Source organism: Orcinus orca, chromosome 3 (genome assembly GCF_937001465.1).
Source record: "Orcinus orca chromosome 3, mOrcOrc1.1, whole genome shotgun sequence".
Taxonomy (NCBI): Eukaryota; Metazoa; Chordata; class Mammalia; order Artiodactyla; family Delphinidae; genus Orcinus; species Orcinus orca.
In genome coordinates this window covers 20,986,272-21,009,197 of record NC_064561.1, presented here as the reverse complement: position 1 = coordinate 21,009,197, position 22,926 = coordinate 20,986,272, and the positions used below count along the sequence as shown (strand labels likewise).

Genomic DNA, 22,926 nt, shown 5'->3' with positions numbered 1-22,926 from the left:
TGGGCAGGACCGCATCCTGTGGTGTGTTTTGGGGTGTCTGTGACCTTATTATGATTTTAGGCAGCCTGTGTGCTAATGGGTGGGGTTATGTTCCTCTCTTGCTAGTTGTTTGGCATAGGGTTTCCAGCACTGTAGCTTGCTGGTCGTTGAGTGGAGCTGGGTGTTAGCGTTTAGATGGAGATCTCTGGGAGAGCTTTCGCCTTTTGATATTACGTGGTGCTGGGGGGGTCTCTCGTGGACCAATGTCCTGAACTTGGCTCTCCTGCCTCAGAGGCACAGGCCTGACACCCTTCAGAGCACCAAGACCCTGTCAGCCACACAGCTCAGAACAAAAGGGAGAAAAAAAGAAAGAAAGTAAAAAATAAAATAAAGTTATTAAAATAAAAGATAAAAAAATATTAAAATTTTTTAAAAATTAAAAAGTAATTTAAAAAAAGAAAGAAAGAAAGAAGAGAGCAACCAAACCAAAAAAGAAATCCACCAATGATAACAAGCCCTATAAACTATACTAAAAAGCAAAGAAACAAAAGACGTACAGACAGAACCATAGGACAAATGGTATAAGCAAAGCTATACAGACAAAATCACAGAAAGTCCACCGCCTCAATTTTGGGATGATTCATTGTCTATTCAGGTATTCCACTGCTGGGATAGATTTCCCTTTTTCTTCTTTGTTTGCACAGCTCCTGGGGCTCAGCTTTGGATTTGGCCCCGCCTCTGCGTGTAGGTCACCTGAGGGCGTCTTTTCTTCACCCAGACAGTACAGGGTTAAAGGAGCAGCTGCTTTGGGGGCTCTGGCTCACTCAGGCATGAGGGAGGGTGGGGTACGGAGTGCGGGGCGAGCCTGCTGCAGCAGAGGCCAGTGTCATGTTGCACCAGCCTGAGGCGCGCCGTGCGTTCTCCCGCGGAAGTTGTCCCTGGAATTCGGGACCCTGGCAATGGCGGTCTGCAAAGGCTCCCGGGAGGGGAAGTGTGGACAGTGGCTTGTGCTTTCACACAGGATTCTTGGTGGCTGCAGCAGCAGCCTTAGCATCTTATGCCTGTTTCTGGGGTCCGCGCTGATAGCCGCGGCTCACGCCCGTCTCTGGAGCTCGTTTCGGCAGTGCTTTATTAATCCCCTCTCCTTGTGCACCCCGAAACAGTGGTGTCTTGCCTCTTAGGCAGATCCAGACATTTTCCTGGACTCCCTCCCAGCTAGCTGTGGCACACTAGCCCCCTTCAGCCTGTGTTCACGCAGCCAACCCCAGTCCTCTCCCTGGGATCTCACCTCTGAAGCCCGAGCCTCAGCTCCCAGCCCCCACCTGCCCTGGCAGGTGAGCAGAGAAGCCTCTGAGGCTGGTGAGTGCTGGTCAGCACCGATCTGTGCGGGATGCTCTCCGCTTTGCCCTTCGCACCCCTGTTGCTGTGCTCTCCTCCGTGTCTCCAAAGCTTCCCCCCACCCACTGCTCCCTGTCTCTACCAGTGAAGGGGCTTCATAGTGTGTGGAAACTTCTCCTCCTTCACAGCTCCCTCCCAGAGGTGCAGGTCCCATCCCTATTCTTTTGTCTCTGTTTTTTCTTTTGCCCTGCGCAAGTACGTGGGGAGTTTTTTGCCTTTTGGGAAGTCTGAGGTCTTCTGCCAGTGTTTAGTAGGTGTTCTGTAGTTGTTCCACATGTAGATGTATTTCTGATGTATTTGTAGAGAGGAAGGTGATCTCCACGTCTTACTCCTCTGCCATCTTGAAGGTTCATTCATATTTTAAATACTCTTCAGAGCACAATTTTTTAACTTTTATTCCTCTAAACATAATTATTTAATAATTAAGAGGTATCAAAATATTACAGTTGGTTTTTCTTGTCATTCTGTTTGTTTGTTTGATCCCATATTGTATCTTGGAGATTTGGGGGCAACTTATATTCTGTAGCAGTATACAGTATATATGCACAATGTTTTAAAAATCTGATGTATAAATATTGAGTTTTACTGTTACCTAGATGGCAGATATGCAAAAAATAAATTCATTAATATATTTCTAAGGTCCTGGTTTTAAAATAGGGAGCACTTTCTCAATGTTCATGTCCTCACATAGTCATAAAGTTTCCTACTTTAACAAAAGTCACTTGGTTCTCTGTGCGCCAATGAACTTGAATGTTAAATTTACAAGTTCATGCTAATGTGTTCTCTACTAAATTTGGGAAATTTTCTTTTTGTGTATCCATTGATATTTCACTATTTATCATGGTGGTGTAAATGCTTGGGTTAGCTTGACCTAATGGCATCCAAATTCATGGAAATGAATGTGGAAATGGGACAATATAATTAAATATCGCAATTAATGGGCTTGATGCTCCTATTTCATTCTTCACACAATCATATTAAAAGTAGGGTTTTTTTTACGTAAGACTTGGTTCTATATATAGTTCAGCCAGAAGTAAAATTATTCCTAAATCACCCTGTCTCTCAGCCTAATGCATCAGCTTCAGCCTGTACACATAATGACAGTCAGACCTTGATTGGCTTTTTTCTCTTCCAACTGGTGGTGTAGACAGCAAACAGGAACCCTGTCTGAGAAGAGTTTGTGTATAGACCCAGAGAAAACTTTTAACATGGCACTGTTGTTTATGTTATGATCAACCAAATTTATTTATCCAGTCATTTATTTATTTGTTCTTACAAAGTCCTGTATTCATCCATCCATCACATTTCCTGAATACTTACCATGCACCAAATACTGAAACTACAGTAATAAGCAAAACAGACATAGCCCACGTAGTCCCGGATTTCATAATTTGGAAAGCACAGCTGGACTAGAGTTACCCTTAGGAAAAATACGTTCAAATATAATTAGATAATCACACAAATATGTGAAATGAATAATAAACATATGATGCTGTAAAAGCAACGAGACCCAGTATTTTCAGGAGGTCAAAGAAAGGCTTTTTTGTGTCAGTGCCATTTGAACTGAGATGGGAAGGACGCATTAACTAAACAATGGCGGTGATGGGGAAAGTAATCACTAGCTATCTGACCTCAGACAGGTTACTTAACCAGTTTATGCATCAGTTTTCTCATCTATCAAATGACAAGGTTAATAGTACCTACTTTATAGGGTCTGGTGAGGATTTGGTAAGAGTTTAGGACTATGTTCACTACATGGGCTCTATGTAAATATTACATATTGTTGTTACATGGCATTTTTACCCATAGTTTGCTAAGTTAGAAACATACTGAAGAAAATAAAAATAAATAATACTGAATGTTGATTTCAGATTTATTCAAAGTAAGATGCAAGTGATAAATAAAACTTTCCATACAAAAAGTCACAATTCAGGTAGGGAGACAACATGGAAAATGTTGAAAGCGATGAAAATGATGATGTGAACTGCATACAATATATGCATTATGAAATGACACCTAGGAAAACTGGAAATCAATGAAGTTGTGTTAATTGCTATTTTTTCTGGAAAGGGAAGATGGATGCTTGCAATAAACTTAAATGAAAGATTTTTAAAAATGGTGCCCTGGGAACAGAGAGGCACAAAAGCATGCTCATAATTTTGTGGCTTGGGCTGAAGCATTTCTCAAATGTCCTTGAAAGTTTCCAAAGACAGTCTTTCCTCAGGAAAGTATTTCTCCTGTGAGTAAATAATGTTCTTGTCTAGAAATGAAATGCAGTAATATATTACATTGCAAGTGAACTGTTAGCAAGACTGGCAGCAGAAGTTCAGAAACAAATGTCGCATTGCAATCTAGAGTTTGAGGCTCTGTATCTGAACTTCCATAACTTCTAAAGGGATGCCCTTTGTATGAAATCAAAATAGTCCAGAGAAGAATTTTGACTTCTCTTTACTTAACTATTAGAAGGATTTATTTGGAATTATTATTGTGTCATGCATGTTCCGCCTTAAATTTTCTGTGGTTGAGTTGCACAATTGCTAAGCTAAGGTTTCTTTTCACCATAAAAAGGCTCCTTTTAAGGAGTCCTATAATAATGACATTTAAAGTACTTGCTTGCTTTTGAAGAAAGCTTCATGCTTGGGCTTCCCTGGTGCTGCAGTGGTTGAGAGTCCGCCTGCCGATGCAGGGGACACAGGGTCGTGCCCAGGTCCGGGAAGATCCCACATGCCGTGGAGCGGCTGGGCCCGTGAGCCATGGCTGCTGAGCCTGCGCATCCGGAGCCTGTGCTCCGCAACAGGAGAGGCCACAGCAGTGAGAGGCCCACGTACCGAAAAAAAAAAAAAAAAAAAAATAGCTTCATGCTTTCCAAAGTGCTTTATAAACGCATTTCTATGAGGCAGGTGGAACGTGTCCTGTCAACAGTATTTTACAGAAAAGAAAATGGAGGCTGTAAAGGAAAGCTGCTTGGTCAAGGTCATTCAGTGCGTTAGGCGAGTTTTCATCACAGGAGTACTCACAGTTGAGCAGGGAATCCAGCAGGGAAAGCTTAAGGCTTTAGTCTATCTTTACACAAGTATTTTTGCATAAATGAAAAATTTACCCAAAATGAAGTGCATTAGGTGCCTAGTACTGCCTTCTTGTTCCTTAGAGTCTAGTGAGGGATATAGACTGAGCATATTCTATCCCAATGAATATAACTTAGATTATTCTGAGGGTGATCACTTGGGCTTCAGAATCTGAATTCCAGCTTGACCCCTTACATGAAGGAAATTACTTAATCTTTCAGAGCCTGTTTCTCCATCCCTTAAATGGTAATTTTAATGTTCTCTTATATGTTTATTAACTCATTCACTTAACAAAGCACCTGCTAGATCTCAAGTACTCTGCTAAGAATGGTGAAGCTTTTCTAGGAAGCCAGAAGGCATCCTTCAGTGGATAGCGGAGGTCAAGAGAGGTTAGAGTTAACACTTGAATTTGACAGTGGGAGAAGATGAAAGGTTCACACGGCAAGGAAAAGAGAAAAAGACTATTATACAGGTTAAAGAGCTAGACCTGGATATATTTGGAGTGACAAAATTTCTGAATTTTGATGTACCATACTTCCTGCCTCAGTTCCCACATCTTGGAAGTGGGAATAATGATTAAACATGTTTCACAGTATTCATTTGGTAGAGATTAAATGAGGATTAATTAAGCATGGAAAGTGGCATAGGACAAATTTGATAAATTATTATGTATGAAAGTGTGTATAAATAAAATCAATTGCCATGACCCCTCTTCGTACCGAGTGATCACAGCACGCTTTAATTTTCTAGCTGAGTCTGGATATGGATTCGTAACTTTATTCAAACAGTGTATCAGGCACCACTTAATCTTTGGATTGGCTGGAAATTTTTGCTCCTCTGCTCTAATACAATTTAATTTTAATTTTGGTTTTTCAGGTACATGGGTATAAATAAGAAGAGTGTTAAAGAAATGTATTTCAGATTTTAAATTCAAAAATGTAGAAAAACTTTCTTTTACTATTTTTCATTTTACCTTTGGGTGCACTGATCAGCTACTTTTTCTTCTGCACCCAGGCAAAAGGGATTCTGAAGAAAACACTTTAAAATTTTGGTTTCATATATAAGATAGTGGGAGCCTCTGCCTGCTTGATTTACATTTGTGCTCACCTTCCACTTTATGCGGGAGGGGGCATACGAGTAAAGGAAACTTTTATATGATTTCAAGTTATTTAATTCCTGATATTATATTTAGCCATGAGAGAGTGTTATGATTTGCCTACAACATCCATCCTTCCTTTTCTTGTACCTTACCTTGTTCAGAGAGGACTTGTGCCTGTTCTGCTCTGAATTTCTCAACCAGTTCAGCTGCTAAAATCACAGGTGAAGCTTAGTTTCTGCTGATTTAATCCACCCAATCGAGATAGAGTTTCTCATTTTATTCAGCAAATATTTACTCTGCCTTAAAAAGAGATTTTTTAAAAAATGCATGGTCTTATTTGCTAATGCTGCTGGGAATTAATTAAGTTTTAGGTTCACAGTAAAATTGAGCACAAGGTACAGAGATTTCCCACACATTCCTCTGGTGGGAATGTAATAAATTGGTACAGCCACTGTGGCAAACAGTACGGAGGTCCCTCAAAAGCTAAAAATAGAATTACCATATGATCCAGCAATCCCACTCCTGGGCATATATCCAGACAAAACTATAATTCAAAAAGATACATGCACCCCAATGTTCGCAGCATCATAGAGGCGTTATTTACGATTGCCAAGACGTGGAAACAACCTGAGTGTCCATCAACAGATCAATGGATAAAGAAGATTTTATGTATTTATATATATATATATATATAATTTAAATTTATATATTTGCATACATATATATATATATATAAATACTACTCAGCCATAAAAAAGAATGAAATTAATTTTGCCATTTGCAGCAACATGGATGGACTTGGAGGGCATTATTCTAAGAGAAACAAGTCAGACAGAGAAAGGTAAATACTGTATGATATCGCTTATATGTGGAATCTAAGAAATAAAACAAACTGGTGAATATAACATAAAAGAAGCAGACTCACAGATATAGAGAACAAACTAGTAATTGCCAGTGGGGGAGGGGGGAAAGGCAATTTAAGAGTTGGAATTGGGAAGTGGGAAGTACAAACTATTGGGTGTAAAGTAGGCTCCAGGATGTATTATACAACAGGGGGAATATAGCCAATATTTTGTAATAAATGGAAAGTAGTCTTTAAAGTTGTATAAAAATATTTTCTTTTTTAAAAAAGATACTTCTTAGCTGATAGAAGCTTTAGAAGTCTACAGAGGCAGATAATTTTAAAATTGCAGCATATAACTTCTGGAGCCTGGCTGACATTCTCATAGGAAGCCGCATGAAAATTACTTTCAAAGGCATTCATCACCTTAGCTTACAGGAGTCTGTTCCTTCAGTGTGTATTAGTCCATGGTGCATCCTTACTTTGACTTATCTGTGAGGTTCACTTCTCGCCCCCAGGAACAAAGCCTGCAGAGGGGCAACTTGTTTGGCTTGGGAGCCTGCCCAATATGAAAAGTTTGCAGGCAAAATCAGAAAGAACAGCTGCAGGAGGAGAGCTGAGGGTTGCCGACAGCTAACGATTCGGAAAGCAATTTGCATGAGAGCCTTCTGCTTAACAGGAGGCAGCATGTGCTGGGCAATGGTTTACCATCCACTGCCAAGCTGGTTTCTACACCCTGAGTCCTCATTCCATCAAAACACGTGTCCTGAGGGAACGCCCAGCCACCAGCTTGCACTTACCTGACTTAGCATGACCTGCCATCTAGAATTTCAGAGAGCTTTTCATTTATTAACTCACATGAATCTACTTTATCCTGAGGCTCTGGATACTAGTCCCATGCAAACTGATTTAATAACAAACATTTAAGTGCAAATCCAAGGTCATCTAGATAATATTCTTTGACAGCTTATTGCATATGAGGCACTGCACTGTGCACTTTTTATACCATATCGGACTTCATAACAGACCTCTGAAGTGGGTGGTTAAGTTTCCTGCCAAGGGATCCATACACAAGAAACGATAATCAGAAAAGACCAAAGTATTACTTATTACTAGTGAGCTAGCCGCTGTTACTTCATTTTGGAATTCTAATTGAGGCTTTCCTTCTCTCTCTCTCTTGCCCCCAAATCACAGCTGACTAGGTCATGGGACAAGCTTAAGCTAACATGCCGTATTCTGTGAATCATAAGCTGAGCTACTGGGACAGAACCATGTGACACGTTTGTCCCTTTCAAATGTAATAATTCTACCCATTGCTCCATAGATGTTCTGGTTACTGACCAATAACATTAACAATTCCTCTTCCAAGAATAGGATGGAGGGGAAAGGCACTGGATCTCCTATGCCTCCCAAACATGTGAAGGCCAAAGCATGGTGGGAGGAGAAGCATATCTCTTTGTAATATGTTTTATTCCCTGTTTTATAGATGTGCCTATGGAAGATTAGAAAGGCTGAGTAACTTGTCCATGTGATGTAGCCCATGCTTTTAACTTTTTTATTATACCACTTACCCTTCTCACCTATCAATTTGCCTTTTATACTGATGTCCTGAGAAACAGACCACTGTATGGTATAGAAATGAACAACCATAAATAAGCTGGAAATGCATTTCTATTTACATTAACTAAGATAGTCACTTGTTTCTTTTAAGTGAGGTCCTCCGCCTTTTTAGGGACCTGAGTAAACTAACGATGTGCTTCCATTGATTAAACAAGAATTCTCCAATATTCCATAGAAGAATCATACATTTCTTTAAGCCCTGTGTATGCTTCTAGGGTTTAGATTCTAAATCAAATAGGTTTCTGTTTTTCATTTTAAAAAAACGAACACAGGATTTCACTTGTAAATTTATTAACTTTTTTTTTTCTGTCTAGCAACAAGCAGTGATTGTTGTTGGGTTGGTGGACATAGTAGAGATGGCCATTCAGAAAATCACAAATTTTAGGAACTCTAGCATTCATGTAGCTCAGAACTGTAAGAAGAGACCAGAGGAAGATCAACATGCTTTAAAGTATATTACAAATCAATATTGAAACAGAGCTTAACATATAATTCATCTGGAAAGAAGCTCAGAACGTGATTGCCAGTTATTTAATATTCTGGTCAAAGACAATGGAAGCACTATTAAAGTATGGCATTTTGACTGCCATTCGAAAGGTCAGGTTTCAAACAGCAGTGCACTAGTTGTGCTCAAAATGACTAAAGAATGATGAATAATTAAGTGAAGAGGAAATGGGAGACCTGCATTCTAATCTTGTTTTGGCCACTGATGGGAATCATGTGGACTTTAAGGCCATCACACAGTCATTTACCACCTTGGTTTTCTCACCTGTAAAATGAGGGAGTGACTATAGTTCTTTAATAATCCTTGATGATCTTTAGCGCTATGATTCTAGAAGCATCTTGATTTAATACAGTTTGAGGATTTATGTCTAAACTCTAGCAAGCAGAAAAATGTTCTTTTATTTCTAAAATGGACTTGACATTGCGTTAACAGAGCAAATGAAATCTTTTGAAGATTGTTCAAAGAATCACCAACTTAAAATTCATCTCCATTGTTGGTTTTTATTGTCTGTTTAACTCTTACTAGATCTATAATAGTTTTATTTATTTTCCTTTGCACCTGGACTGGCAGCCTGTGTGGTTGGAGAAACACATCACCACTTATTTTAGATACTTTGTTATCAGAGTCAACTCTGTAATCTTCGCTCTGCCTGTGAATTATTTATTTAATTTGATGTGTTTTTTCCTGGATTCATAGAATTTCCTTTTGTCGTGATGCTTCTTTCCATTTATGGGACTGTAAATACAGCTGACTAAACCTCTCTAGTGGCCGATACATATCAGGTCTTTTGTGTGAAGGATGCTAGCTAATCTTCCCGTTCATAGGCTGACTACATTTTTATTCATTTGCTTTTTTTCTACTCACCCCTGACAGTAGTATCTGTGGAATAAATAAAATAAGGATACCTACTACTTATTTAACTCGGATCAGAAAACTTGACCTTTTCCTAATTTTTTACATTTGCTAGCTTTGTGGCAATATGCACCCCTATTTTTCTCTGAATCTCAGTTCACCCTCTACATGGGAATAATTATGCCTACCATACAACGTGGTGATCATAAAAGAAATTCTACCCATCTACTACCATATTGGGGAAAAATATTTGGATTGACTTTGACCAGACTTGGAGGCACATGTTTGCAGTGGCCTGTTTGAAAATACTGACTACATGGGGTACAGTGGGATACTCTGAAGGCACCTTACAGAGGTAGATAATATCTCTCCCAGGGCATCAACGCTAAAAGTGAGAAGCATTTTGATTTCTCATCAAGAAAGAAATGTTCTGTGATGTTAATGGTTCTTAACTTTTGGTGATTCATTAAAATCTCCTGGGGAGCTCTTGATAATCTTAAAGCCCAGCCTGTAATTTATACCAATTAAATATGAATTTCTGGGGGTTGGACTGAGGCATTGGTATATTTTAAGGTTTGCAGAATGTAATGGTTAATATTTAAGTGTCAATTCAGCTATATCCTGAGATACACAGATATTTTGCTAAACATTATTTCTGGGTGGGTTTGTTCTCAGATGAGATTAGCATTTGAATTGGTAGATGGAGTAAAGCAGATTTCCCTCCCCAGTGTAGGTGGGCCTCATCCAATCTCTTGAGGGCCCCAAAAGAATAAAAAGTCAGAGGAAAGGAGAATTTGCTCTCTCTGCCTGAGTGTTTGATCTGATCCCCTGCCCTCTGACTGTGGCTTACGTCAGTTCTGAAAACTACACCCCTGGATTTCCTAGCTTCCAGCTTATATTTCATATACAATATATTTAATATTTAATATGTTTAATATCAATTACATATGTTAAAGCAATTACATATATTACATTATATTTATTATATATCTCCTATTGGTTCTGTTTCTCTGGAGTACCCTGACTACTATGGTGCTTCCAATACACTGTAAATATTGAGAACTACTATATATGTTAAAACACTATGGCTAAGTTCTTACAAAAGTGGATGCTCTGACAGTGTAGTTCTGCTTCTTAAATGGGCAACTCAATGAGAATAAGTAGCAATGTAAATTATTTTTTTCATTTTAAATGGTGGCCAGTCATATATATATATATAAACACTTTGGGAGGCTATAAGACACTAATTAAAAGAACTTATAGGATATAAGCACTAAAACCACATCGACTCGCCACTCAGTAGAAGGAATTCTAGGCCCAATATATAGAAACCTCCATACCTGAATCATTGGAAAAGATGTAGAAAAGACACTAAAACTATTGAAATTTTCAGAGATCCCTTGTGACCCTTTTGGAGGTCATGATATCAGGACTAACTGTCTCCTGAGTCTTGTTTTGTAATACAGAGAGGGACCCACAGTTACATAGTAAATTGACACCTGAGACTTGTTTTTTTTTTCAGCTAGAAGTGGAAAGGAGAAATATCTTTCACTGAAGCAGAGAGTAAAGGTATAAGTGGGGAAGACAAGGTAAAGAAAGAGAAAAGAAAAGAATCCATTTAGAGAAGACTTGCTCTTGGGGGAAGCCCTGGACGTATAGTCATTTATATATCCTATTTCAGGATACATTGCATGCTTTACTGTAAGTAAGCATTTAATGATTTGTCTTCCACATACTTTGTTTCATTAAAGAGATTCACTTCTGCTGGCATTTTGTTTCATGGGATCCCAGGCCCTTAGCATAGTCGCTTAGTAAAGTATTTGTGGAATGAATCAGTCAATATGTCCTCAAACTCAGTACCCTTCTCAAATCAGTTACCTGCTTTATACCATAACTGAGATGATATTATCATAGTGTTAGGACTCAAAGGGAAATACGATCTCGATTTTAGGGTGAGCGTCGAAGCTGCCGAGCGCCCGCGTCGCTGCCGCGGCCGGAAGACAGACGCCCCCCAAAGCCCCTCGCCTGGCTCGGACCAACGGAGCCGGCAGCCCAGCACTCCGGTGAGTGGCGCCTCCTCCCCAGCCCTAGACCCCCTCTGGGGACCGGCCGGCCGGGCTCTTTTGTGCAGCGCACCGGGGGTGCTCTGCGCCCCCTCCGCGCGCCCGGGTCCGGTCCGCCGGACCCCGTGGCTGCGGTGCCCGCGGTGCGATCGGTCTTTGTTTCCACCGGGGCCCGCGGCTCGGCTGGGCTCGGCTCGAAGCCTGGCAGGCAGCGCCGGGAAGGGGGAGGGGGAGGTGGACGAGAAGGGGGCGCGGGGAGGGGGGGTTCCCGGGTTTCCTGGCCGCCCCGCGGCTCCCCCGGCTCGGGGGCGAGGTGCGCGCCCAGCGCTGCCGCGCGCCCCCTCCTCCTTCCCCCTCCCTCCGTCTTTGGATTTAAAACTGCAATTTGCTCTCCAGCTTGCTGAGTGTGTGGCGGGGGTGGGTGAAGTGGGGGGACCGTGGGACCGGAGAACAAGGCTGGATTTTAGGAACGGCCCTGGGAAAGGGGGAGACTGCGGAGGGAGGAGCCCCTCCCCTTCAACCCCCAAATCCCAAGGTTCTGCTGGTGCTCTGGGAGTTGAGAGGCGGGGACCTAATGACCCGGAGCGGGTGTGGGGCGGAGGAGGGATTTGGGGGCAGCCAGGGCCGTAGGGGTTGGGCCGCGTGCCCGGTTACCTGGTGAACAAAGTCGGCTCACTTTTGCATAAATAAATAAATAATCGCCTATCAATGCGTTTCCTCTGAGGCTCTGATTGAATCGGCCCCCTCTTCCCCAGGGGGTGGGGTGCTGAGTGACAGCTGTCAGCCCCCTGGGCCGGTAGCTGGGGGTGAATTGCAGAATCCCTCTGCTTTCTGGCTAAGGGCACATTCCCCTGCTGGGTCCTGGTCCCCAGGCAGAGCCAGAGGGGCAGAGGGCTGGCTCTGAGTCTAGGAAATAACCTTGTTTCCTGTTCTACAGGAAAAGGGACAGCAACCCAGAGTTTGGGGGCTGGGGATGAAGACTGATGGGAGCTGGAGGGGTTCCCCAGCAGCCTGACCCCCCAGCCTCCTGCCAGGCGAAGGGGCCAGCTGAGGGAGGAAGGATGTGGGCCTTGCTGGCCGGAGGCGGGAGCTGGGGCCGTCCCTGAGACGGGCAGCGGGCACTGAGAGGGAGGAGGGAGAGAGAGAGAAGCGGGGGCGGGAATTCTCTACCGCAGACCCTGGGGGCCAGGGCCAGATGTGGAGGGGTGGGGAGTCCCCCCTCCCTACTAGCTTGGGGGCCCTGGGGCTGGGCGGGGCTGAGCCTGGTGCCCTCCGTTCTGCACCAGTGCCTGACTGGCAGGGCCAGCTGAATTTGGGCCCAGGCGTCACCCTGGGAGGTAGGGCCAGGCTGCACCAGCCTGGCCCCTGAGCACAAGGAGGGACCCTTGGGGGGCCTGTGCCTGTCTGGCTGGGCAGGCGTTTCCCGCCGGACCAGTTGGTGTCAGGTGGGACTTGGCCCCAGTTCCCTGGGCAGAGCTCAGGGTGTGAGGACAAGTTTGCCTCCGGGTCAGGGTGGCCACATTTCGTCCGCTGCTGCAGCCGGCGGGGCGGGGGCATGCGCCCGGGCCTGGGCAGAGTCCTGCCAGGAGCATTTGGGGTGTTTCTATTGTTGGCTTGTTCCTGTTCCATGTGGTCCGGTGTGTGTAGCTGTGTGAGCTGGGGCTGTAGGTGACAGATTACCAGTTGGTCCGTCCCCCACCCACACACAGCCCCCACCCCTGCCGCCTGGAGGGGCAGGCTGGGTTGTGGTGGTGAGCTGCAGGGGGACCCCCCAGGTGGCATGTGCCTGCAGCTTGCCATCTCCCTCCTTTGAGCAGATGTATATTTTTATAGTAATGGAAAATCAAACTGGATAGTAAGTTGAATTCATTTTTTTCTTCTGCTGTGTCAATAGTTGGAATAACCTCTAGAGACTAGTGAACTTCTTGCCCCAGAGCTCCTACCCTCCAGAGGTTGCAAAGATCAGTGAGGGCATGAGCTTTGGGGGTCCAGTTCAAACCAGTGACTCTTGTCCCTCTTGGTCTGGCATTGGGGCAGGTGCCCAGGTGGGCGGGCATTGCCCCCTCCCCAGGCATTCCCCCCACGCCCCACCCCACCCCAGGTGTAGTCTGTCCTCTCAGCCACCTCCTTGGTCAGTGCCTAAGCTGTGCCCAAGCCCTCAGGGACCTTCTCCTGGTGGGCTCTCTCCCCCTGCCTGGGCTCCCGGCCCACGTGTTGATATTTATTTTCTGTAGTAAAATCCATTTTTAATGCCGTTACTTTTGAAATAATATAGAGAGAAACAAATGTGATGTGTTTAAGTTGCCCTCTGTGAGTTTTTAATGTGATCTATGGCTGAGGTAGTGATGGAAGGAGCTGTTCGGCTTGCAGGAATTTGGTGTCATAAAGAAAAAGAGCTTGCTGTTTATTATGGTTGCTGGGCTGGGGGGTCTGGAACAGGGTCGTGGGGGCAGGGAGCCCCAGCACCCCCAGGTGCTGTGGATGGACAGGATTGCTTCTCGGTTTGAAGGTGCGTGGGTTCCAGGATTGTTTTGCATTGCTCCCCAGCCCTTGATGGGGCCTTTGGTGAGGGGGCTTGGGAGCTGGGGGGCTTTGTCCCCTCCCATTCCACCTGGTTAGATTGGGGCAGGGAGGCTTATGGAACCCCCTGCTGAGCTAAGTGGAGGTGTACTGTAGGGAGGATGGATTTGGATTCTACAGGAGATTAAGTGACAGAGACGCGGGATCTTTACCTGCTTGGTGTGGCTGTGCTGGAGGCTTGGAGGGCAAACTGTCCCTGGCAGAAGACCTTTTTTTTAGGGGGGGCTGATCTGGACCGGCAGAGCCCCAGAGGGACATGCTTGTTCTCAATCAGCCTGGAGCGCTGGCTCGAGCCACTACCTCCTCTTGCCTCTGTTCCCCATTGGACCGGGGCTTCCTCCAGGCAAACCTGATCCCCCTCACTTCCCCTCTTCTCTGCTCTGCCCCACCCCAAGTCAACTTCTTTTTTTTTGGTTTGTGGAATACAGAGCTCTGTGCCTCAGGCCAGCCACCCAAGACCACAGGGTGCCATGCCTTCATACCAGATGCCCAGGCACTTCTGGTGTGATTAGTGAGGTCAAGCAGACTCACCATTATGGGATAGAGCCCAGCTCTGCCTCTGGGTCCCCTGGGTCTCTTGGGACAGAGCCGGGGAGGGGGAAGCCAGGATGGGGTGGAGCTGGGAACTGAAGGGGGGGAGCAACGGTAACATTGTTGCTAATGTCAGCAGATGAGCCCCACAGGGAGAGAGCTGGGGGAGGTGGGGAGGAAAGAGACCCAGAGAGCCCGACATGAGGTGGAAAGAGGAAAAGATGGTGACAGAAGCCAGTGATGAGGGGGTGAGAGAGAAAACGGTCAAGGAGAAGAGCCAGGATCACAGCCCCTGGAGATGGCATCCAGGGGACCAAGAAGGCCTAGGCATGTGCCACTCCCCACCCCACAGCCCAAAATGAGCGGGCACTGAGAGGGGTCACTTGACTAATGCTCCTGCCCCAGGGCAGTGTCTCCCCACTCCCCAAATGTCTGGGAACAGAGCCGACCTCTTCTTTGGACCTGGGGGCGGAGCCTGAGGCAGGTACAGCACCCCACAGGTTGTGGGCGCTCTGTCAGGAGGCACCGGACTTTTAAAAGCGGGGAACATTAGGACTGTTAGAGACACCAGGGGTGTCATCCGGTTGGATCCCCCCCACCTTGTTTGCCAGGAGGAAATCCAGTCTAGAGGGGCCCCCTCCCCTTGCTTGCCTGGGACCTAGGCTCTTTCCGTCCACCTCTGTATAGTTAGAGAGCTGGAACAGCTGCGGGGGGACTCCTGGGTGCGGAGGGGGCCAGAGCCTGGGGAGAGGAGCAGGCGGGCACCCTTGTGGCCAGAGCCCCCCCAGGGGAGGGGGAGGCGCTGCTGCCAGGAGAGAGGGAGGGAGGGGAGAGAAGAGGGGAAACAGTGAGTTAGGCTTCCAAGAGCTGAGGATGAGAGAGCCAGAGCTGGGAGGGAGAGGGCAGGGAGGGCTGCTCAGAAGTGAGGAGAGGGAGGGGGCCCAGCCAGGGGCAAGGAGAGCTCTAGAGGGAGGGAGCCAGCCCCTGACCCTGGCCCAGCGGTAGGGCTGTGCAGGGCTGTGCAGCCAACATGGCCTTTGCCCGTGGCAGGTCAGGAAGGAGCCAGTTTCTGCCCCTGCGGCGTCCTTTTCATTCCCTATTCCTCATTTATGATCCCACCCCAGGGTCTCAGGAAGAATGACTGACTGTGTCATCCCATCCCTTCCTCAGTTTCCCCATCTGTTGTGGGATTTGGACTGTGAGCTCTTCTTAGAGAGGGAGGAACAGAGCCTCCTGGGAAGTGTTGGGGGGTACTTCCTCCAGCTGCTGGCTTTGTGCCAGGGGCCCTGCTGGAGGCTGCCACCAGTCAGTGTAGGGTGCAGGTCTCCGCGGTAGGGCTCCTCTCGAGCCCTCAGAGTTGCTGGGCCAGGGAGTGGCGGTGGTGGGCCACGAGTGCTGGGGTGCAGTGTGTGTGTGTGTGGTGCCGGGCTGGCAATGGTAGGGGGACTGCCTGCGGCCTCTCAGGATGGCCAGGGCGTAGACAGGGCCACGAACTCCAGATGTCCAGAGCCAACCTCCATTTGGGGAGGGAGGAGACACCCTTGTGATCCACCCCCCTCCGCCTTATCCCTGTGGGTCAGAGGCTCTGGGGCAGCTGGGGGGTAGGAATGGTCCCTGTGGGAGCTGGTGAGAACTGCCTATGGGGCCCCTCGTGTCTGGAGCTGGGACCAGCACTGGAGGGATCCCCAGGGACTGCCTGGGAGGGAGGAGGGAAGGAGCCCCCCTCCCACCCATCTGACAGGAAGCTATGGCTTCGTCCAAGGCCTGGCATCCCCCAGCCCTTCCCTCCTGGATCCCCAGCATCTCTTCCATTGGTGAGGGGATGAGGGAGGTGGGCACTGAAGCTTCCTCTCCTACAGGGCCTGGCTTTGGGGGGAACGGTGAAGTGAAGGCAAAGAGGCCCCCTGCCTCCCCCTACGCGCGCACACACAGACTGAGCTGCAATGAGGCCCTGCTTTCTCCTCTCTCTGCTCTGGGGTCCTTGGCTTGGGAGCCCAGGGGAGGGGCCACTTCTGCAGCTGGCTGGCCCCGAACTCCCAGCTCAGCCAGCTGCTATTGAAGCTTCCAGAAGCTGCAGCTCTGCACCCCCTCCCCGCCCCCTGAGCCAGGAGAGGCCTTTGCTGACCTGGGGGAGGGTGTCTTGGTGAGCGAGTGGGCACCCTTAGAAGGACTAGCACAGACAACCAGACAGATGGGTGGCGGAGCAGATGGACAGAGACACCCACGCACAGGCAGACGGAGAGAGACAGACAGATGGACCAGGACTGGGAGAGACGGACATACAGAGGTGCTGGCAGAGACAGGAGTCAGAAAAATGGAAGGGCCTGGGGAGAGAGTAACAGACAGGCAGAGACAGAGATTTGGAGACAGGGAGATCCAAGGGGGGAGACAAGGTGACTGAGATTGGAGAAGGAGAGATATGGGGGAGAGAGGGAGGGGCAGGAAGAGATAAAGAAAGGGGGAAACCCAGACCGAGAGAAAGAGAGAGGAGAGACTGAAGGCTACAAACCACAGACAAGGATTTGATGAGAATCTGGAAGGTGTTTTCTCCTGCTTCCCTCCCCAAACCCCCAGGCCAGCCAAGTCTCCATTCCTTCCACCCCCGGCTCAGTTTCCAGCTGCTAAAGAGGTCAGGGAGAAAGAGAGAGAGGAAGACACACACACACACACACACACACACACTCCCCACAGATCCCAGAGACCCCTTTCCCCTGATCTCTTTGTAGGGGGAGGGAGTTGCGGAGGGTGCCTCTCCTAGCCCTGACCCCTACTCACAAATGTACATACCCCTTGTCTCAGAAAATATCCCAGAATACTTCCCACTCACTCCCCACTCACACTCACTGTGTGTCTCCTTGTGTAAGTGCACCCCCCCATACTCACGCCTGTCCACAGGGGCCTGGCCTCACACACACTCACAAATACACATTTTGTGGCATACATGTCTCTGCTCTCACACTCATCTTGAATCTCACAAACATAACCGGTGAACCTGTCCCTATGCTTTCTTACCCATACAGGCAGTGACACACAGGCCTCATCGTGGCTTCTCAGAACATGTTGATACACACACATACACAGTCACACTCTCACACAACAGTGGCAGACACCCCAGAGCAGAGAGAGGACTCTTTCTCTCTGGAGGGGAAGATCAGGGTTCCCAGGGAGCCATGGTGTCATGGTGGGGGGGTATGCCCCCCACTCTGACCTAGCTGGCAGGGCAGGGAGGCAGGAGACACTTTCAGCGGGTGGCAGCCTTCCTGCAGGGCCTGGCCTGGACACAGAGAAACTGGCTGGTGTGAAAGAGCTGAGAGCTGGTGAGAGTGGGTATGCACGTGTACAAACATGTGCACGTATGTACAGGTATAAGGGATGATGAGTGTCTGTTACAATGTGTATGAGAGAGACTGAGTTCATATGAGGTGGGATATGGGGGTGACAGGGAGATCCACTCCCCAAGGTGTGTGGAGGGTGTGGGTGGGTGTGACAGCTACTTGTCGGGTATGTCTGTGTGGAGGCATGTATATGTGACAGGTGCATGTGGCTGTACCTGGCTTTGCAGTGTGCGGGTGTGTGTCATGGCGTACACATGTGAAGGACTGGGACTCTGGGGCTGAGGGGCATGTGTACCAGGGTGCAGTGTTCTGCAGATGTGAAGGTGTGGGGGATGTTTGCGTGTGGGTGTAGTGTAGGCAGGGTGCATGGATGAGGGGGTAGCTGTGTGAGGCTGTGAGCTCGTAGCCTGGGTTGGAGGGCTGTTTTCCAAGGCAAGGATGCTGCTTGAACAGAGGCCACCGGCATGAACACATGCGAAGGGGCTCCAAGGCACACAGTTGGGCGCTGACCCGCACAGACGTACAAGGACAGACATACCCGCCCCTGTCCTCCCTCTTGGTCTCTCCTGGCGTCAGTGGTTTTCAAAGGAGCCTCCACAAGGACTGTTTGCTGTGCAGTTCCCCCCACCCCCCAGCCCGTGCCTCTTCAAACACAGGGATGCCCCCCAGGCAGCTTTGTGGAGGCTCCTGCCTCGACCATCTGAAGGCAGATGGGTGGGCTGGGATCTGCTGTCGCCCCCCCAGGGAGCGAGGAGGCGGCACTGCTCCTTCGGCCTGGGCACAGGAAGAGACAGATGGACTGCCTGTCTCGACACCCGGACGTGGGGTCTGGGGGTAGGCGGGCACCACCGGCAGAGGGGCTCTAGCGGGCAGCCCCCAGGTGGGCCCCTGAGCAAAGGCCAGGACTCTGCCCTTCACCTCCTCAGAGGGGCACCCGCCCTCACCCCGCAGCCCCATCACCTGTCTGGGCACAGGGGCCCAACTCCAGCCCCTTGTACCTCCTAAATACACAACCACTTCCCCACTCACAGCTCCAGCACCCCCAAACACACAACCACCACATGCCTACCCACCCAAACACATATTACAGCCCTAGTACTTAACCAAAACCTAGATGTTTATGACCCCCAATATACCCCCAGACACCCCAACACACACACAAGGCTTCTACCACATCCTGAAACAGATCAACTCTTCCTCCAATCCCAGCACCTCCCCAGATACACCCAGGACCCTACTGTAGCCCTAATACCTTCCACACACTCAGGTTCTCAGAGTCCCAGCACCTAACCAGACACCCACAGACTCTCCCGACGGCCCCAGCGTTTCCCTCCGCTGCAGCTCATCACGTCCCCAGACACATTGATACAGCCCCCTACACCTTTCCAAACTCTCCCTGCGACTTACACGTACACACACCGCCTCAACACCCACGCAGAGGAGGACACCCCTGTAGCCACACCATTTACCTCAAACACACAGACACGGTGCATCTTTGAACAGTAATGTCCCCTCAGCTTCTCGTACCTTCCAGGCCGTGCACGTGCATGCGCATGCCGCACACGCACACACACACCCCCCAAGTCCCAGCACCTCCGCAAACAAGCAGTCCTCTGTGTGTTCCCCAGCAAGCTGCAGCTCCAGTACTTCCCTCAGCCATCCAAGGGCCCAGGGACAGCCCCACCCCTCTCCAAACACCAGTCCCACACTCATACACAAACACACAGGGCCCCAGCCCAGTCACCCCTCAGAGCAGCTCCGCCCTGCGCCCACACCTCACCCTGCAGCCGCACTCCCACCATCACACGTTCCAGCACAGCCTCCCTCCTCAGCACTCTCCATCACCGCTCCCCCACCCCACCTTGTCCTCCCCAGCCTCCCTCCCCCAAACTCCCCCCAGATAGCCTCAGCCTTGCAGACACACTGGCCCACTCTTCCGTGCTCTCTCTCATTCTCGGCTGCCTGGTCCTCCCCCACGTCCCAGAGCCTCCTCTGCCTGGGGAGGCATCTCCACCCCCCCTTATTGCTCCAGGCCTTTCATTCCTGGACAGTGAGGCTGTACATCTGGTTCAAAGCTGCCCCACCCAAGACCCTGTGCTCTGGGCACCCTGGCCTGAGCTTTGGGGGTTTGGGGCCTCTTTGGGGGCTCTTGGCACCTGGTCATCCTGGTGTGGCAGCCAAGAACTCTGAGTACCCAGCCATGCCCTGACTCTGTCGTGTATGGGTGGGTGGGTGGGGTCTGGGCAGAGGGATTTACCCCCAGCCTGCACTTTCGCAGGTGCTTGCCAAATCCCCCTCTTCTTGGGCTCACCTGAGGGGGACATTGGGCCTGGAGCTTCAGGAAAAAAGATGGAGAAGGTGCTGGCTTGATATGCTTCCCCTCCCACCCCACCCCACCCCCAGATCCGGGCTTGGGGCTTGGTCTCCCTGGGAGTCAGTTCCAACAGTGAAGGTTACTTTACTAGATGCATGATTTTAAATGGAATCTCCACCATCTGTTCCACCCCCTAATTACAGATGCACAGAATCCGCCTCAGAGGGCAGCATGAGGGGAGTGATTTAGAGGCTGAGCTGCTTCTGCCTGCATTAGGGCTGGGGAGACTGGGGGGGGGCTCTGGGTATTGCTCACAGCCCCTCAATCCCATCTCTTTCCCAGGGGCCCCTCGTGCCTCTTCTCTTGTTGGGGGAAAGGCTCCTAGAAAGGTGCCCCGACCCCCTAGAGCTGAAAGAGGAAGCAACTGCAATGCTGAGGGAGGGGTCCCTGAGAGATCGCCTGTGTCCCAGGCCCCAAGTCTGGGGAGGCAGGCTCCATTAGAGCCTTAAAAAATTCAGTGGATCGATCTCTTGCCTGCTTCTTGTGCCCTGGGGAGCCACAGGCGCTGGCCTGGCCCAGCTGTCTGCCCACCCCAGGGGTAGCAAGGATTAGTGAGGTTAGGGAGGGGGCGGTTAGAGCAGAGGTGGGGACATCCAGGTTTTGGCAGCAGAGGATGTGGCCAGGCACGCCAGGACCCACCAGGTGTGTTTGCACGTATGTGCCGGTCCTCCTTGGCGCAGCTGGCAGGCCCGACCCCAGCTTGAGCCTTGCCCTGTGGGGCTGGACGGACACCAGGGGCCGGAGGGGATGGGCCAGGGCCTGGGCCTCAGAGGGTTCCGAGGGACACCCCGAGGATGGGTCTACCTTTGCCTGTGGCTCCGGGGACCTGGGGCCCCGGCCAGCTCGCTGGTGGTGGTGGCGGCCGCGGGCACGCTGCGGTAGAAGCTGGAGCATTCACTGTGGGGAGAAAGGGAGAGAGGCCGGGCTACAGGAATTTTAAAGATTGCTGCAGGCAGGAGGGTCTCTGGAACCTTGTGGAGCGGGCAGTCATGCAGAAGTAATCCTATCGCTGCCTGCCTGGAGGAGAGGAGAGGAGAGGGGGCTGGGAGGGGAAGGATGGCGCAGCCGCCCCTTTCCCACCTCAGCCCCTGCCCCAGCCAGCTGTGGAGGGAGCCCGGGACCCCAGGGGGCTCCCCCGGGGAGGCACCACCCTTCCACCGCTGCCTGTGCCCCCTGGAGGGGCGGCACCGCAGCTGTTGCTCGGCTAGGAGCTCTGGGTTTTATAAATAATGCAGCTTGGAGGTGGGGGCCCACTCAGCCTTGGGTCACCCACTGTGGCATCATCTCCAGCTGGCAGTCCTGTGGCAGAGCCCCTCTGCCTTCCAGCCTGCTCCTCCTCTTTTGCTATGTGAGTTTGGGCCAGAGGCCCAGCCTGTGTGAGCTGGGCCAGGGCAAAGGAGTGTGGAAGAACCCAGAACCCCGTGTCCTTTTGTACCCCGCCCCCACCAGCCTTCACAGGTTAACTGGCCACTGGCTCAGCAAATCCAGGCTGGGAAGGGATGACCCGCTGTACAGGGGCCTCCCCAGTTCCAGCCCCTCCATTTTGCAGATGGAGTAACCAAGTCCAGAGAGGGCAGGGATGGCCAAGGCCAGCCAGCTGATGAGCAGCTCCTTCCTGTCCCATTCTGCTGTCAGTCAAGGCTCTTCTCAGCCTCAGCTCAGCTAAGAGCAGGGCCTGGAGGGCGGGGGGGATGTTTGGGAAAGTGGTTGCGGCTGAGACGTTGCCATGGCGATGCTGCAGGATGCTGAGCTGAAGTGGGGGTCTTACAGGGTCTCTGGGGCCCCCAGCTCCACACCCCTGTGGTCTTCTCCTCCCCATCTCCTGTCCCTCACCCAGAGGCCTGTCAGGCAGCTCCGGTGACAGGCTGGGTGGGTGACAGGTGGTGCAGGTAATGGGCTGGGTGGGTGACGAGCTGGGTGGGTGACAGGTGGTGCAGGTGATGGGCTGGGTGGGTGACGAGCTGGGTGGGTGACAGGTGGTGCGGGTGCGAGGCAGGCAGGTGACAAGCTGGGTGGTGACGGGCCCTGCTGATGACAGGCAGGGGGTGTGGTTGGCGGGGATGCTGTCTCCTGGCTGGTGGCCTGTCGCAGCCCCCCACCCTCACGCGTGTGCACATGCACAGACTCTGGGCTCAGAGCTTGGGGCTAAGATACTAATGAGGCTTATTACGTGTGGGGGGGCAGGTGCCCAGGCTCACTAATGAGAGGCCTTTAACGAAGAGGGGAGACAGCTGGGGGGCTTTGAGGAATTTGGCTGGCCCTCCTGGTCTGGAGGATGAGCCAGGTCGGGGCCCCACCTACCCTTCCCCCCGGCCACTTGGCTTTGTGTTAATACTACCCACAGTCATGATAGTTACCATTGTCCAAGCGTTTGCTACACTGGCCGAGCCCTTTACATGCGTTTTCTTATTTCAACTCAGCAGTCGTAGGAGGGAGGCACTATTGCCCAGTTTATGGATGAGGAATCTGAGGCTGAGAAGGCAAGGGACTTCACGTAACAAGTTTCTGTTGCAGCTGACATTTTAATCTTAAGTCTTTCTGTCCCCAGAGCCCGTGCTCTTAACCATCCCACCAGTAACACTCAGGTCTTGGCGCAGACCCCGACCTTCTCTCAGGGCCTCAGTTTCACTCTTCTGGAAAATGGATGTGCGGTGGAGGAGTGAGCACCATACGTTCTTCAGCTC

The 22,926-nt window shown here is 49.9% G+C and overlaps 1 pseudogene; it reads right to left on the bottom strand.

The window, feature by feature from the left end:
- LOC125963845 (UDP-N-acetylglucosamine--peptide N-acetylglucosaminyltransferase 110 kDa subunit-like) overlaps positions 1–22,926 on the bottom strand; it is a 200,595-nt pseudogene that overhangs the window by 156,596 nt on the left and 21,073 nt on the right.